The 15,927-nt window shown below is 44.3% G+C and overlaps 1 protein-coding gene across 3 annotated transcripts in view; it reads left to right on the top strand.

The window, feature by feature from the left end:
• Positions 1 to 15,927, top strand: part of LOC148028368 (cyclin-C1-1-like) — a 104,677-nt gene that overhangs the window by 66,046 nt on the left and 22,704 nt on the right. The gene's annotated exons all lie outside the window — the stretch shown is intronic.

Raw genomic sequence — 15,927 nt, 5'->3', positions numbered from 1 at the left:
ATATGGAGCTTGACAAGAAGTAGAGGAAAACAATCAACATTTCTTCAAATTACAAATCAAGTAGAACATGAGCCAAATGATGCAATAATATTTCATAGTTAATGTGCTTGAAGAATACTTATGAAACTATTTACATGACCCTGCTTTTGAATTTTTAAGTTGGAAATGAAAGCAAATACTAGGCAAACTGCTTAGCAAACTACAATAACAACTCATGAGGATTAGGTGTTTCTACAAGAGAGGAGCTGAAGGACGTAGAGTAAGAGGTGTGCAAAGGTGGGACTTTCATTCTTTAATGGTATAACACCATTAATGTCTCCTATAGTTGAGGAAGTTCCCTAGGAGCCATTATCATGTTTTTTGGTACCAAAGAGCTCAAAGAGAGAGAGCCCGTGTAAGTTCAAATGTGTATACTTGTGTCTTATTGAATAGGGGAGGTGAGGATTGTTAGTTAGAAAGCTATGAATAACTAAGTTATTTCCTAAAAAGAAAATTTAATAAAAGACCCCTCAAGGATAGTCATTGATAACATTTTAAAAATAGTAAAAAAATCTGTAATAAATGCCTTTATGGAAGATGATGTTTGATCCCAAATAATTAGAAAGGCCTCTTGTCTCTCCATGGAATTGCTTTGAACAGCCTCTAAAAGTATAGATGATCTTTATCCAAATATTAGTGAATGCCTCACAAGTCAAAGTATGCCGTTGCTTGTAATTGATGTCCAAGCACAATTGCCACAGAATTGACGATAGGCATACTCAGAGCCGACAGAGAGACATTGACATCACTTTTGACATATAGTGCCCAGGTTGGAGAGCGAGACATAATCACAACATAGAGATCAAACACAAGTGTACTCAAACTCAATCCACAATGTATTATTGAAGTAGAAATTAGTACATCAATCATGGACCAAATAGTCGCAACACAATACAGGGGACTAAACAATTGCAAGATACAATGATCAAGGCAGTACTATTGCCAAGCTCGATGACTGTCGATAGTACAATATAGCTCTATTGTTAGAGAGCACCCAGGATGCCAGTCAAAGAAGGCCAGCAAAAAGACTCAGGTAGGATACGGCATGGAGCAAGAGGGCCCTTTGCGGCTTGACCTTCGAGAGTATGAGTATGCTGGAACAACAACCAACTACCATGATTGGCTCCCCTTCTTAATATAGGCCATTGCTTTCAACAAGACATTCTCTTTGCCCATGTGCCATATCAGACCATGGAACATTCTCTCTGCCCATGTGCCGTGTGCCATAGCATTTATTGGATGTGGACTAGTTGACTCCTTAATTTGCCGCTGGTGACTCTAGCTTAAATGCTGTTGAATGCCGCCACCTTTAACACTGGTACGCAAGGTGGAGTCAGACCCACAAAACTAGTCACTCATGTTGCTATCATGTTTTGTGTTGGGCGCATCATTAGCTTGCAACTAGTGTGGTGGCGGAGGTGGGGGCTAGAATGGCTGGTGGTGGAAGGGGAGGTAGTAGAGGGTGAGCTAGGTTGGAATTAGGTGGGGGACCAAAGTCGAGGTGGTGTTGGGCCTCTTGGTGGGTGGTGGAGCGGTGGGAGGGGGCTGTATTGGAGGTGGTGTGAGTGTAGCCATAGGTCAATGTGAGTCCAGAGGGGCGGTTGTGGAACATTGTGGTAGATGAGCTTGGCCGAAAGTGATCCGTAGGAGGTAGGCATGGACTCCTTCCAGTTCGAGTTTGTGTCGGGACTCGGCATTGAGGAGGGTGTGGATCTGGTGCCAACGTTTGAAGAAGAGGGCCTTGGATTGAGTCAGGGGAGCTCGGAGTTGGGTGATGCTAGCTAACTTCATGATTTCGGAAGTGCAGGCGGAGGTGTTTTCAGAGAGTGGATTGTCTAGATGAGGATCGATGTCTCCCTGATCCTGGCTTGGGTCATTGGGGTTGGGGGGTTCGAGCATCGGGCTTTGGCACGGTTCTTGTTCGGGCTTCAGCCTTGGGTTGGAGTCTCGCACTTCGGTGGCACTTCTGGGAAGGGTGGTTTGCGGAATCCTGGTTGGGGCAACAAATGTCGGCCTTCTTCATCTCTCGAGCCACTCAAGCCTACGCTTCTTTTGGGACTTTTTGCCAAAGGAGGTCGAATTCTGTCTTCCAGTCTCGGTTCAGTTCCAATACCACTTGTTAAAGCACCTAGATCCGCTCCTTTTCTTTTGTATAACGTTGCTTGAGCACCTTGTAGTGTTCCACCATGAGCTACCACTTGGGGTCGGTGGAATTGGTGCTGGCGGAAAAGTGAAGAAATTCGGAGCTAGTGGCTTGGGTGAAGGGTCCACCTTGCTCAGGGCGACGTCATGCTCCCCTGCGGCGACCTATTTACCTTTGCCAATTGGTAGTGTATGCTTGGCCTTGTTGTCAAGGTTGCTGAGTGGACGGTCGGAAAGGATTTGGAATATAGACAGTTCGGTCGTCCGAGGCAGGGCAACAAGCTTGAATATAGCGGTCGAGCTTGATACAGAATGGTAGTGCAAAGAAAGGCCCTAACATAGAAACATAAACAGAAACCGTACGACAAAGCACAGATTGATAAAAGAACACAATTAGGGTTAGGGTAAATCAGAGACAATGAATACAGTGAATGAATGAAGTGATATGACTACTGAATATACGATGCTTATGCAGCAAACACACTATGCAGTGAATGAATACTGTACCTCGAACTCTTGTATCTCAAGGATCATGGTAGGGGTAATGAGCTGGAGAGAGTGTCGTACTCTGAACGGATCCCGAATCACAGCAAGGCAGCCTCCGGATGTCGAACACTAGTAAATGCAGTAGTGAAAAGCTGGATTTGATGCAGACAACAATGAGGAGAGAGAAATACTAAAAACGCAGACAACAGGTGAGAGAAAGACTAAAATGCATGCAAGACAACCTGCAGGAGAGAGAAAGACAAAAAACGCAGGTAGTAGGACTGTGATGACGTGGCAAGCTGTGTGGTACCAGGTCTGCACAGGAACAACAGTCGCCTGGTTGGAATCGGCTCCAAACTGTGTGAAGAGGGCTGGAAATCAGGCGCCCAACTAATGGAGATAGCAATGGACAGCTTTGGGTGAGATGTCCTTTGCGAACGGGGTATGGGCAGCAAGCTGAAACACCCCTTAAATATGCAAAAACGAGATTATAGACAGAATGGATGATAGTATACGTATTTATAGAAAGTTTGGGTCCTCCCAAGTGGGTTTGTGCTTATGGGACACAGAAACTCTCTAGGATGAGTTTCTTTTAAATAAACAAGGTTTCTTCATTAATTAGCATGTTTTGGGGCTGTTTAAGTAAAGCTAATGCATTTTTAGCTAACCCTTTACCCTTCACCCGGAGTTTGCATTTTTTTTTTTTTGCGTTTTTGCGTTTTGTGTTTAGGATTTGCAACCCCAAAAAGGGGCGCTATCCTAGACTGACTGTGCCTAATTATAGGCCACTCTCTCATTCATTCCTTACGCGTGATTCATTCAGTCCGTCACCTCTTCTCTCTAGCCTCTCCACTACCTTCACACCCCTTCAAGAGGACATTGCGGTTCGTGGTTCGTGGCTGTCTTCATCATCTTCCTTTTGCTATGGCACCCTTGTTCCCTTGTATCATATTCACTCCATGATTCAGAACTTCATTATTCCATTTATCAGAGTTTCTTCTCTCTTTTCTTCTCTGCTCCATGTTTACCGAGTTCACTCCGTGTTCCTCCCCTTAAACCCTGCCGTCTCGCTGCTGTAAAGAAATGTCACAACATAGAAACATAAACAGAAACCGTACGACAAAGCATAGACTGATAAAAGAACACAGATAGGGTTAGGGTAACTCAGAGACAATGAGCATAGTGAATGAATGAAGTGATATGACTATTGAATATACGATGCTCTATACAATGAATGAATACTATACCTCGAACTCCTGTGTCTCAAGGATCAAGGCAAGGGTAATGAGCTGGAGAGTGTGACATACTTTGAATGGATCACGAATCGCAGCAAGGCAACCTCTAGATGTTGAACACCAGTAAACGCAGCAGTGAGAAGTTGGATCTGATGCAAACATTAATGAGGAGAGAGAAAGACTAAAAATACAGGCAAGACAGCTTGCAAGAGAAAGGCTGAAAACACAGGCAATAGGTGAGAGAAAAACTAAAAACGCAGGCAGGGCAGCCTGCAGGAGAGAGAAAGATTAAAAATGTAGGCAATAGGAGTGTGATGATGTGGCAGATTGTACGGCAACAGGTCTGCATAGGAACAACAGTCGCCTGGCTGGATCAGCTCTAAACTGCGCGAAGAGGGTTGGAAATCAAGCGCCAACTGATAGAGACAACAATGGACAGCTTCGGCTGAGATGTCCTCCACAAACAGGGCGTGGGTAGCAAGCTGAAACACTTGAAATATGCAAAAACGAGATTGTAGACCTAATGGAGGGCAACATGCGTATTTATAGAAAGTTTGGGCCCTCCCAAGTGGGTTTGTGCTTATGGGACACAGAAACTCTCTAGGATCGCGTTTCTTTTAAATAAACTAGGTTTCTTCATTAATTAAGCATGTTTTGGGGCTGTTTAAGTAAAGCTAATGCATTTTTAGCTCAACACCCCAACTCGGAAAACACTGAGAAGAGAAGAGAAGAGAGAAGAAACTCTAATGAATGGAATGATAAAGATCTGAATCATGGAGTGAATATGATAGAAGGGAACAAGGGTGCCATAGCACAAGGAAGATGATGAAGACAGCCACGAACCATGAACCGCAATGTGAATCAGCCGTCACCTCTTTTCTCTAGCCTCTCCACTGCTCTCACACCCCTTCAGGAGGGCATTGCGGTTCATGGTTCGTGGCTGTCTTCATCATCTTCCTTGTGCTACGACACCCTTGTTCCCTTGTATCACATTCACTCCATGATTCAGTTCTTCATCATTCCATTTATCAGAGTTTCTTCTCTCTTCTCTTCTCTTCTCAATGTTTGCCGAGTTCACTCCGTGTTCCTCTCCAAACCCTACTGTCTTGCTGGTACGTCGTCTTTTGACATGGTATCATGTGAAGAAAACTCCTAGGGTTTGCACTGAGGACACACAAAGTGTACGACCACGAGAGAAACACGACAGACAGACACAGAGGGAAAAACTAAAACCCTAAACTCAAAACTCAAAACTCAAAACTCAAAACTCAAGCACAGAAACTCGAATGTCAATGAATGCTGTAAATGGATGTAAGAGTGTATAGTGTGCTCAAGGGCAGAGCAATGTCGGAGTGTGACGTCCACCGGAGACGGATCCCAAGGTTGTGACCACCAGTCGGAGTGTAGGAGTGCTGAATAGTGAATGGCAGCAGGTTGGTCACCAAAACGCAGCAGTCTGGAGGTTGGAAACTAGTAATCGCATTAGTGTACCGCTGATTGGAGGCTGGAAACCGTGCACAGTTTGCTGTAAACAGCAGGTTAAAACAGTGTCTGATGTGGCTAGCGATGACTGGATGATCAGATCGCAACAGATGATAATGTCGCCAGCAGCTGACGTCAACATGGATGAAAGCACTAGCTATAGGAGCAAACACGGATGGAGTGGCAGTAGTCTGGAGGGTTGGACAGCCACGTGGAAGGAGGTTGATGGCTGAAATTTACATGTGGAGTGAGAAACCTTTATAGACGGAATGAGGCTGAATGGGGGCAGCCTGTCTATTTATAGATGTGGAAGGGTGCCCAAAAAATTAGGGTTTCCACTAAACTCTCTTGAACCGTTCTCTGTTTTAGGGTTTTTACTCATGCATGGGGTAATGCAAAGGGAGATGCAAGATATCATGCTCATGCAAAATGCTATGCAACAGTGCCACTGGGACAGTGCCCTTGCAAGGGAATTGTTCACTTGTCCAAGTGCCCTTTTACAATCATGTCATCGTGACAGTGCGGATGAAGTTACAAATGTCCACGAGTTGAAGTGCATACTTCTGCTGTGACACAAAAATACTACCCCCAAAACGAACTATCTCCATCCCCAAGAAATAGGACAATAAACCAAGGTCTGTCATCTCAAATGTAGCTTTAAGCTTAGCCTTGATTTCTGCTAGGGCAGTAGAATCTGAGCATGTGATAAGTAAGTCATCAACATAGAGCAAGATATAGCTAATCCCCTCTGCAGTAGATTGAACATATAAGTTCGGGTCATAAGGGATAGAATGATATCCGTGAGTCTGCAAGAACTCATCCATCCTATGGAACCAAGACCGTGGCGCTTGCTTCAGCCCATAATGAGCTTTATGCAAGCGGAATACCTTATTCCTAGGGGTCCCTAAAGAAAAGCCCGGTGGCTACTCCACATAGACTTCCTCCTCCAAGAAACCATTCAGGAAGGCACTCTTGACATTCATCTAATGTATTGGCTAACCGCAGTGAGTGGCTAGCGCGAGTAGCAACCGAAAGGAAGTCAACCGTGCAGTAGGGGCAAAGGTCTCTTCATAATCAATGCCATGCTTTTGTCGAAACCCTTGCATGACAAGGCGAGCCTTGTACGTGTCTAAAGTCCCATTAGCTTTTAGCTTGGTCCTAAAAATCCGCTTTGTCCCAATGACATTCTTATGGCTCGGACGATCCACCAATGTTCAAGTCTCATTTCGGTCAATACTCTCTAGCTCCTTCTCCATAGTCTCTCACCATTGAGGGTGCTGAAGAGCCTCCTGCTGCCATGTATCCGACTCAAAATGCGCTATATAATGAGTTGTAAAAAGCGACGCGAATGGTGCCTAAGGAGCAAGTCGAGCAGATCTTCTAGGTCCCTCCGGAGTGGAATCTAGTGGTAGGATCCTTGAATCCCGCAAGGTCTGCCGGTAGCAACAAGGTAATGGGTCTCGAGGAGGGGGCCTCAGAGCGGAAGAATTTGCGGAAATGTTAGGAGCGGGAAGTAGACTAGGCTCAATAAGCACGATCTCTGATGATGTGGAAAAAGGAATTGAAACGGAGTCTTGTGCAGAGGACTACACGATATCCCTCTCGTCAAAGACGACATCCCGCCTAACGATCACCTTGTTTGTCCGAGGATTAAACAGATGATAGACTTTCGCTTTAGAGGAATATTCCACAAAAATAAGGAGATCAGCTTAGGGAGTGAGCTTGCCTATCTTGTCATTAGGCGTGTGTGTATGTACGACACTCGAAGACTCTGAAGTGGAAAATGACAGACCGAGAGTCAAAAAAATGCCTCATATGAGGTCTTTCCGCAGTCGGGTACCAATTGAGAATGTACACCGAAGTGTTAACAACCTCGACCCAAAGGCGCTCAACGAGCTCTACTGTGAATAGCATAGAGCGTGCCATTTCCATGATTGTCGAGTTCCTACGCTTTACGATGCCATTCTGAGAAGGGGACTTCGTAGATGTGAGCTGGTGGGAGATGCCATGCTTCTGTAGAAACTCTGAAAACTCGTGGGAGATGAACTTACCACCCGTATCACTCCTTATGCAACCGGCACGACAACTAGTTTGGTTATGAATGAGTAGCACCCAAGTGGAAAAATATGTGGAAGCATTTGACTTATGCTTGAGAAAGTACACCCACATGTATTTGGAGTGATCATCCACTATAAGAAGTACAACATGCTATTTAAGGCGGCACTGGATGTCAGCCCACAGAGATCAACATGAATCAATCTAAGAGGCACCTCAACACGATGTGAGGTTTAGTGAGGGAATGGGGTATGGTGGTGCTTCTTGAGCTGACATGCTTTACAGACATCTCGAGCTAGCTTCAAGCGTAGAAGGCCCTTAACCAGCTCACGGCGTGACAACTCATAAAGAGAGTCATAACCAAGATGCCCTAAGCGAAAATGCCAAAGGCGCTCATTGTTCGTAGGCTCCCGAGATGTGGCTAAGGCCTGGAAGCTATGGAACATGGAACCCTCAGCTGTCAGCTTGGTCAGAAAATGTGTCATGTGGTATAGGCCATTAGGCTGTGCCTCACTGCGAGCAATCACTAAACCAGTCTGAGAGTCAAGGACCTCGACTGTGGTGGTTGTAAAGAAGACTGCTCGCCCCGATCAACAAAGCTGCTAAATAGATAACAAGTTCATTCCAAGCTGAGGGACATGATATAGCTTGTCCAAGGAAGCTAGATCCGAGCCCTTATCAGTGGCAAAACTGGCGCAACCTTGAGTCTAAATCTTGATCGAGGAGTTGTTTCCTACGTGGACCCGTTCGGCTATAGGGGCTCGGGAATGAAAAATGTCCGCTATAGGAGTCATATGATGTGTAGCCCCACTGCCCACAATCCAAACAGGAGCTGAAGTGCTTGGCTGTGACGAGTGGGCCTTTGCGGTAACCTCATCAGGAGGCAACTCACAGATGTGGACGAGACTTGCATTTGATGCCTCTATGGAGACGATATGGGCCTTTGCAGACCTATTAGACAAGCCCTCTGGAGTTGAGAACGTTGTCGATTGAGATGGTTGAGCGGTGGTAGTATAAGTCTGACCTTTAAACTGTCCCTTGCCATCACTATGCCTTCCTTGCTGGGGGTTGCCCGACTGAGGGGCGGGGGTCTGTGACCTAGATTTTGGTGCTGTGCCTCTTGCCTTTGATCAACACTCGTCGTCAAAATGATTAGCCTTTTGACAATGTTGACAATATCTATTCTTTTTAGGTACATTCTGCCATCAAGGTTTGAGAGATTGGGATGTTCCTTGTGATTCCCCGGATTGATTTTACTTTTGCTTTTGATTTCGATTTTGATTTTGAGTGGAGGTTTGGTTTTGTTTTCCCTTCCCTTGTTGCCCTTTCTGAGAATGAGCAACAAGAGTCCCCTCTGAAGAGAAACTCATATGATACTGATCGAACAAGAGTCCCTGTAGTGGATAATTCAGCGAGAAGATGCCGATACTTAGGCAACTTGACTTTCAAGTCATCCTGGTCAATGATTTTGAAAAGCTGAAGCTCATGGTAAAGATTGATATGACGGGTCCTATCTCGAGCCACATAGCGGTCAGCCAAGTGTGCCCATCGCTTAGACGCTAAGTCAAAATGTTGAAGCTAAGAATGAAACTCAGGCAATAAGCCCTGCATCAGCTTGACAATAGCGGAGGCATTCCTAGCCTTCCATGAGTGAATAACCATGTATGGGACAAGTGCGGGATTGGGTTGGGGTTCCAACCCCTGTACAAGATCCCATAGGTCCTTGGAGTTAAGGACATATCTCATCAAGTTCGATCAAGTGGTAAAGTTTGGCCTATTAAAACGAGTCTTATCATTGCATACTTGGCAGAAGATGAGCTAGAACCATGAGGTGTCGGGTAGGTGGGGTAAGATGGATGTGGGGGATAAGATGGTGGAGGTGGATATGTCTGATAGGTAGGAGGATGGGTAGAGGTGGGTAGGGAGGAGTAGGCTGTGAGTGTCCAATGAGTGCCGATTGAGGCGGAGGCACTGGAACATGAATGTTTCCATAAGGTGTCGGTGTAGGTGGAGGCACTGGGACACGGAAGCCCTCTCCAAAGTTAGGCTGGGGCACAACAATATGACCAGAAGGTCCACTAGGTAAACCCATGGAGGCAAACTGTGGAGTCAACTGATTCACACTCGGGAGAGACTGGGGGAGATACCCAGACTGCAAGGATCTCGAAAATGTGTGTGAAGTAGGTGGAACACCACCCAGTTGAGGGAAGGATGAGGTCCTAAAGGATGTGCCTATGTTTCCATAACCCCCCGGTGTGACATGAGGTGTGAGAAATGGAAATGTAAATGATGTGAATGGAAGTGGAGAAGCAACGGAAGAATGCGGTGGGATAGGTGGGTTTTGAAAATGTGGTGTGTGAGGTGCAGATGCAGTTTGTTCATTTTTATCATTTAATGATTGGAAATGAAAATGTGAAGATGATGATGCACCATGTAATGAAGAAAAAGGAACACCAAATTCATCCTGATTTTGTGAAGTAGACAGAAAAGAAGGAAGGTCAGAAGAAAAGGTACCTGGCTTTTTCTTATAATCCCCACGATGATGTGTGTTAATATACAAGAACTAGTCCTCAGGAGGACCTTTTCCGTATTCAACAGACTGGACTCTTTCTTCCACATGATCTCTACCAGAATATTGCAAAGCAGAAGAGGTAAAAGAAGAAGGAACAAAAGACGAATCCAAAGTACCTTGCACTGGAGTGGACGGAAGAGGATGAAAGAAAGGAACATACTCCGGGTCTTGTTCCCCAAGAGGAGGGCCCATCCTTGATGGAGGTCTTGACGGCCCTGCAACATCATCAGATTTATGCGTAACATCTGAAGAGAGAAATTCATGTATACCTTCATTTAGAAGCTTTTCATGAAGGGCAATCCTTTGATCGAGCTCCTCAATCTTCTTTCGTCCATAAGCTATGATCAGTTTGTATTCTTCAAAGGTCAGCTTGCCTAGCTTTTCTTCCATGTAATCAAAAGTGTCTTCCACCATGTTGGAACTTTGTAGAGCAAGCTGATCGGCTCAGTCTTGCTCGGTTCTCGGCATAGTTGGTTCTGGAGACTGAATCGATGTTGTTGTGTTCGAAGTCATTTGAATCTATTGTTGTTTTTGCTTTTGTGTAGAGCTTTCAGATCCAAGGCCTAGGTTTCTTAGAGAGTACCAGGCTCTGATACCATATAAAGAAATGCCCTAACACAGAAACATAAACAGAAACCGTACGACAAAGCATAGACTGATAAAAGAACACAGTTAGGGTTAGAGTAAATCAGAGACAATGAACACAGTGAATGAATGAAGTGATATGACTATTGAATATACGATGCTCATGCAGCAAAGACACTATGCAGTGAATGAATACCGTACCTTGAACTCTTGTATCTCAAGGATTAGGGCAGGAGTAATGAGTTGGAGAGTGTGTCGTACTTTGAACAGATCCCGAATTGTAGCAAGGCAGCATTTGGATGTCGAACACCAGCAAATGCAACAGTGAGAAGCTGGATCTGATGCAGACAGCAGTGAGAAGAGAGAAAGACTAAAAACGTAGGCAGGTTAGCTTGCAAGAGAGAGAAAGACTAAAAACGCAGGTAGGACAGCTTGCAGGAGGGAGAGAGACTAGAGTAGCCTAAGTAGAGAGTCCAAATGGCACGACCCCGCTCGCCTTAGAGATCATTGAGAAACTCAGCATGACTAGAAAGCAAAATGGCTAGAGCGATGGGAAAAGCTCCACCGAGAACTCTTGGCTGCCATGATCAACTCTTGCTCCTAGTCCCGGACCAGCCAAACTCTAATGCCTAGACATAGCTCCTGACTCATCCATAAATCTTTGCCCCTCCACCTCCTCCATCCCAGCAAGTTGACAGTACCCGTGCCAATTCTACTTGTTGAGCTAAAAATTCATTAGCTTTGCTTAAACATCCCCAAAACATGCTTAATTAATAAAGAAACCTTGTTTATTTAAAAGAAACGTTGCGTGTACAGTGCGTGACTATAGGGCCTTTCTCTTGTAGTGATAAGCCATCCACTCCAATTCAGTCTATAATCTCATTTTTGCAGATTTCAGGTGTTTCAACTTGCTGCCCACACCCCATTCGCGGAGGACATCTCAGTTGAAGCTGTCCATTGCTATCTCCATCCATTGGCACTTGATTTCCAGCCCTCTTCACGCAGTTTGGAGCTGATTCCAACCAAGTGACTGCTGTTCCTATACAGACCTGCTACCACATAGCCTGCCACATCATCACAGTCCTACTGCCTGCGGACTGAAGGAAGACATTGTCTCGCTTCAGCTGTTGCGCTCTAGTCTTGATGTCATTCGCAAAGGCAACTAGCTGTGTTGGTATGCCTCTAGCCTTTGCCGATGCTTCCGGAGAGTAGTGTCCTTTTGTGGAGCTACTCGGAGAGGGCGGTGTTGGTTTGCTTGAGCCGCTCCACCTGTGCCACCAAGTCTTCATGTTGATGTTGCTGCTTAGTCAAGAACCCATTGATGAAGTTCAAAGACTGGTGGGCCATCCCCTAGCTGAATTTAGGGGGGATGATGATGAGTTGCTGGGATAAGTTGGCAGGAAGGTGCATGGCCACGGGGGAGGCGTTGTCTGGATTGGTGAGGGTATAAGTGGTAATAGGGGGCTTGGTGCCTCTCTTTGACAAAGTGATAATGGATCTCAATGTGTTTTGTGTGTGCATGAAACACTGGGTTTCGTGTCATTGCAATGGCACTTTGACTGTCAGTGAACAAAGGAGTAGGCTCCGTGACAAATACATCCAAATCAACTAAAAAGCGTCTTAAGCCATACGCATTCAAGTGTGGTAGTGAAAGCTGCCTTGTATTCAACTTCATATGATGATGTGACAATAGTGAATTGTTTCTTGCTAAGTCAAGAGATGCAAGATGAACCAAGAAAGAAACAATTTCCACTAGTGGCGTGACGAGAATCATAATCACCAGCCCATTCAGAATCACTGTAAGCATGTAAGTGCAGTGCCCCCTCCTGGCATAAACCAATCCAAGAGTTCTGGTACCTTGCAAGTAACGGAAAACACGCTTGACAGCTTGCCAATGTGACATGCGTGCCTGATGCATATATCTGCTCAGGGCTGAAATTGCAAACTGTGTTCAGCCTTGTGTTGCATAAGTAGATAAGACATCCAATTGTTGGAGCATATGTATGGATATCAAATAAGTCGTCGTCATCATGCAATCACAACTTCAGTTGGTGTACAAACTGGCTTGCAATCTTATAAGCCAAACCTCTCAAGAAGTTTACCAATGTATTTCAACTGTGATAATCCAATGCCTCTAGCATCATGAATGAACTGAATGCCCAAGTAATAGTGCAAAGGCCCCAAATTTGACATCTCAAAAGTTTGTTGCAAATTTTGTTTAAATGCTGAAATCTGATCAGCATCTGTCCTTGTAAGCAAAAGATCATGTAAAGGGTAGACTTTGATGAGCTGTTTATGAACCCTTGGCTGAGTAAAAAAGCAACAATCTTTGCATACCAAGCTTGAGGAGCTTGTCTCAAACCATATAAAGCCTTTTAGCTTATAGACCAAGTGTTTGGATCCCTCAACTGTAAAACCAATGGGCTGCTGTACATACAATTCTTCTTGAAGTTCCCCATGTAAAAATGTAGTCTTTATATCAAGCTGATGCACAGTCCATCCATAATGGGCAGCCAAAGCAGCCATAGACCTAAAAAGCATCAATCTTTGCATGCCAAGCTCGAGGAGCTTGTCTCAAACCATATAAAGCCTTTCAGCTTACAGACCAAGTGTTCGGATCCCTCAACTGTAAAACCAATGGGTTGTTGTACATACACTTCTTGAAGTTCCCCATGTAAAAATGCAGTCTTTATATCAAGCTGATGCACAGTCCATGCATAATGGGCAGCCAAAGCAACCATAAACCTAATGGTAGTCATGTGGGAGGTAGGAGCAAATGTCTCCTGATAGTCAATGCCTTTCCTCTGTGCATGGCCCTTGGCCACAAGCCTGGCCTTATATTTGTCAATGGATCCATCTGCATTACTTTTCAGCTTATAGACCCACTTTGTACCAATGGCTTTCTTTCCAATAGGCAAAGACACTAAATCCCATGTTTGATTCTTTATGATGGAATCAGACTCAGCTTGCATTGCTGCCATCCATGATCCAATGCACACTATGTTGTGCATTCTCAATACATTCAGGCTCCTCATCATCAAATGTATTTGCTGCCATAACAAACTCCATGGTTTGTGTGCCATCATGCATACGAGCTTGCCTTCTAGTACAACCAGCAATAGGAGCATCCGAATGACTATCTTTCATAGTTTGCAAATACCATCTAGGTATTTGTCTAGCCTCCTGATTGTGTACAAGCTCTTGTTGAATATTCAGATCAGCCATGGGCTGATTTTCTGCATTACCCAATGGAGTAGTTGGCTGAACATTACGTTCACTTGCTGAAACTCCAGCTGTATCATTGAAAGAAATGGGTAGCAGCCCTTCAAATACATCATTGGCAGCATGATGTGTCAAAATCAACAAGGGATAATTTTGATTTTTCATTGAAAAGCACATCCCTACCTTTTTAGAGATAGGATCATATAACCTATATCCTTTGCTCTCATTGCTGTACCCCACAAAAATGCATTTAACAACCTTGTTATCCAACTTCTTCTTGAGTACCTTGGGAATGTGTGCATATACAAGATACCCAAAGGTATGAAAATGCCCAACAGAAGGTTTTCGGCTGTTCCAAGCCTCAAAAGGCATGACATTCTTTAATGTCTTGGTGGGGAACTTATTCAAGACATGGCAAACATCCATAACGGCTTCCATTCAAAAACTGTGTGGCAAGCTCTTTGCTTTTGTGGCCATCTCCATGAGTGACCGATCTCTAGTAGTGTATTGATGGACAATGCCCTTCTGCTTCTAAAAAGAATTCAACATAGAGGACATGTATTCCCCCACTCGGTTCGAACGGAGAGTCTTCATCCTGCAACCAGATTGAATTTCAGGAAGTGCTACAAAAACCAAAAATGCATCATACACTTTTTTTTTCACCAAAGAGTAGACTCAGTAGAAACGAGTAAAGTCATCAATGAAAATGATAAAACAATAGTAATCACCCAATGATTTTATATGCGTAGGGCCACATACATTTGAGTACACAATCTGTAACTTGGTAGTTGCTCCAAAAGCAACATCACAGGGAAATGAAAAACGATGCATTTTTCCCAAAATACATCCCTCGCATATATGCTCAGGAGGTATCTCCAAGAGAGGTAAACCATTAAGCATTTGTGTATGTTGCATAGATATCAAGCTACCATAGTTTACATGCGCCATGCGAGCATGCCATAACTCCGCTTGTGACATAGTAGGAGTAAGAGTGGATGCTAGATAGACCGACTAATCAACTGAAAAAGCATCCAGCTCATATAACCCATGACATAGAGTGCTAGTCAAAACCAAAGTCATGTGTTCTTTATCTCTCACCATGCATCCGCTATCATCAAAGATGACATGCAAACCACACCTTGCTAAAGAAGAAATAGGTAACAAATTCTTCTTTATGCGTGTTGCAAACTAGACATCCTGCAAGTGGAGAATAGAGCCATCAATGCTTGTCAACACAATCTCCCTAATACCTCTAACAGGGTATGATGCATTGTTGGCACATTGTACAAACTTGCCAACTAGGGTTGCAATAATAGAAGCAAACAAATCTTTGCAAGATGTGATGTGCCTGGAAGCACCACTGTACAAAAACCATGTGCTCGTATCCTTAGTAGAGCTAAATGCTCTATCAGCACAAGAAGAGTCATAACTGTATGTGTAAAAACGATAGTCCGTGTCTACAACAAAGGACTCAGTAGCAGTAGAAGGTGCATTAGAAATAGACATCCCTAACTTGTTCTTCTCCTTGGTTATGCACTTTCTACATTGAAATATAGCTTCAGATGCAAGGATTGCTGAAGGCTCTTTGATGGTCTCATGGTTGAAGGCTCTCTGGATGATGAGGCCCCCATATTGAGAACTCTAGATAAAAAGAAATAGCTTGATGCATTGGAGACCAGTCTCTTTGATGGGTCCATGGATAAATTTTTTTTGAAGGTACTAGCTAATCATCTCTAGATTTTGGAAGCATCTCTCAGGCATTGTGCATCCCCATCAGTATGGATTCATCAAGGGAAGAAACATTTTGCACAATGTGTTGAATGTGCAGATGGGTATTGACTATGCAAAGCGTTCCAATCAAGAGGTGGTCTTGGTTCAATTAGATTTGCATTTTTGACTACTTGGACTAGTCTTTCCTCGTGGAACTTATGCATGCAATGGGTTTTGGGTCACTTATGTCTGATTCAATATACACTATTAGTAATGATGCTTTTTCACAGGTTATGCTGAATGGTGGTGTCAATAATCCCTTCGCTCTTGCGCACTTGGTCAAGCAGGGCTGTCATTTGAGTCTTTTGTTTTTTGTCCTAGTGACCCATCCAATCCTAT

The sequence above is a fragment of the Lygodium microphyllum genome, chromosome 12 (assembly GCF_053477565.2).
Source record: "Lygodium microphyllum isolate KBCC chromosome 12, Lygodium_microphyllum_v1.1.10, whole genome shotgun sequence".
NCBI classification, from domain to species: domain Eukaryota; kingdom Viridiplantae; phylum Streptophyta; class Polypodiopsida; order Schizaeales; family Lygodiaceae; genus Lygodium; species Lygodium microphyllum.
Note: the sequence above shows the minus strand (reverse complement) of the source record. Positions and strands in the feature narration are given on the sequence as shown.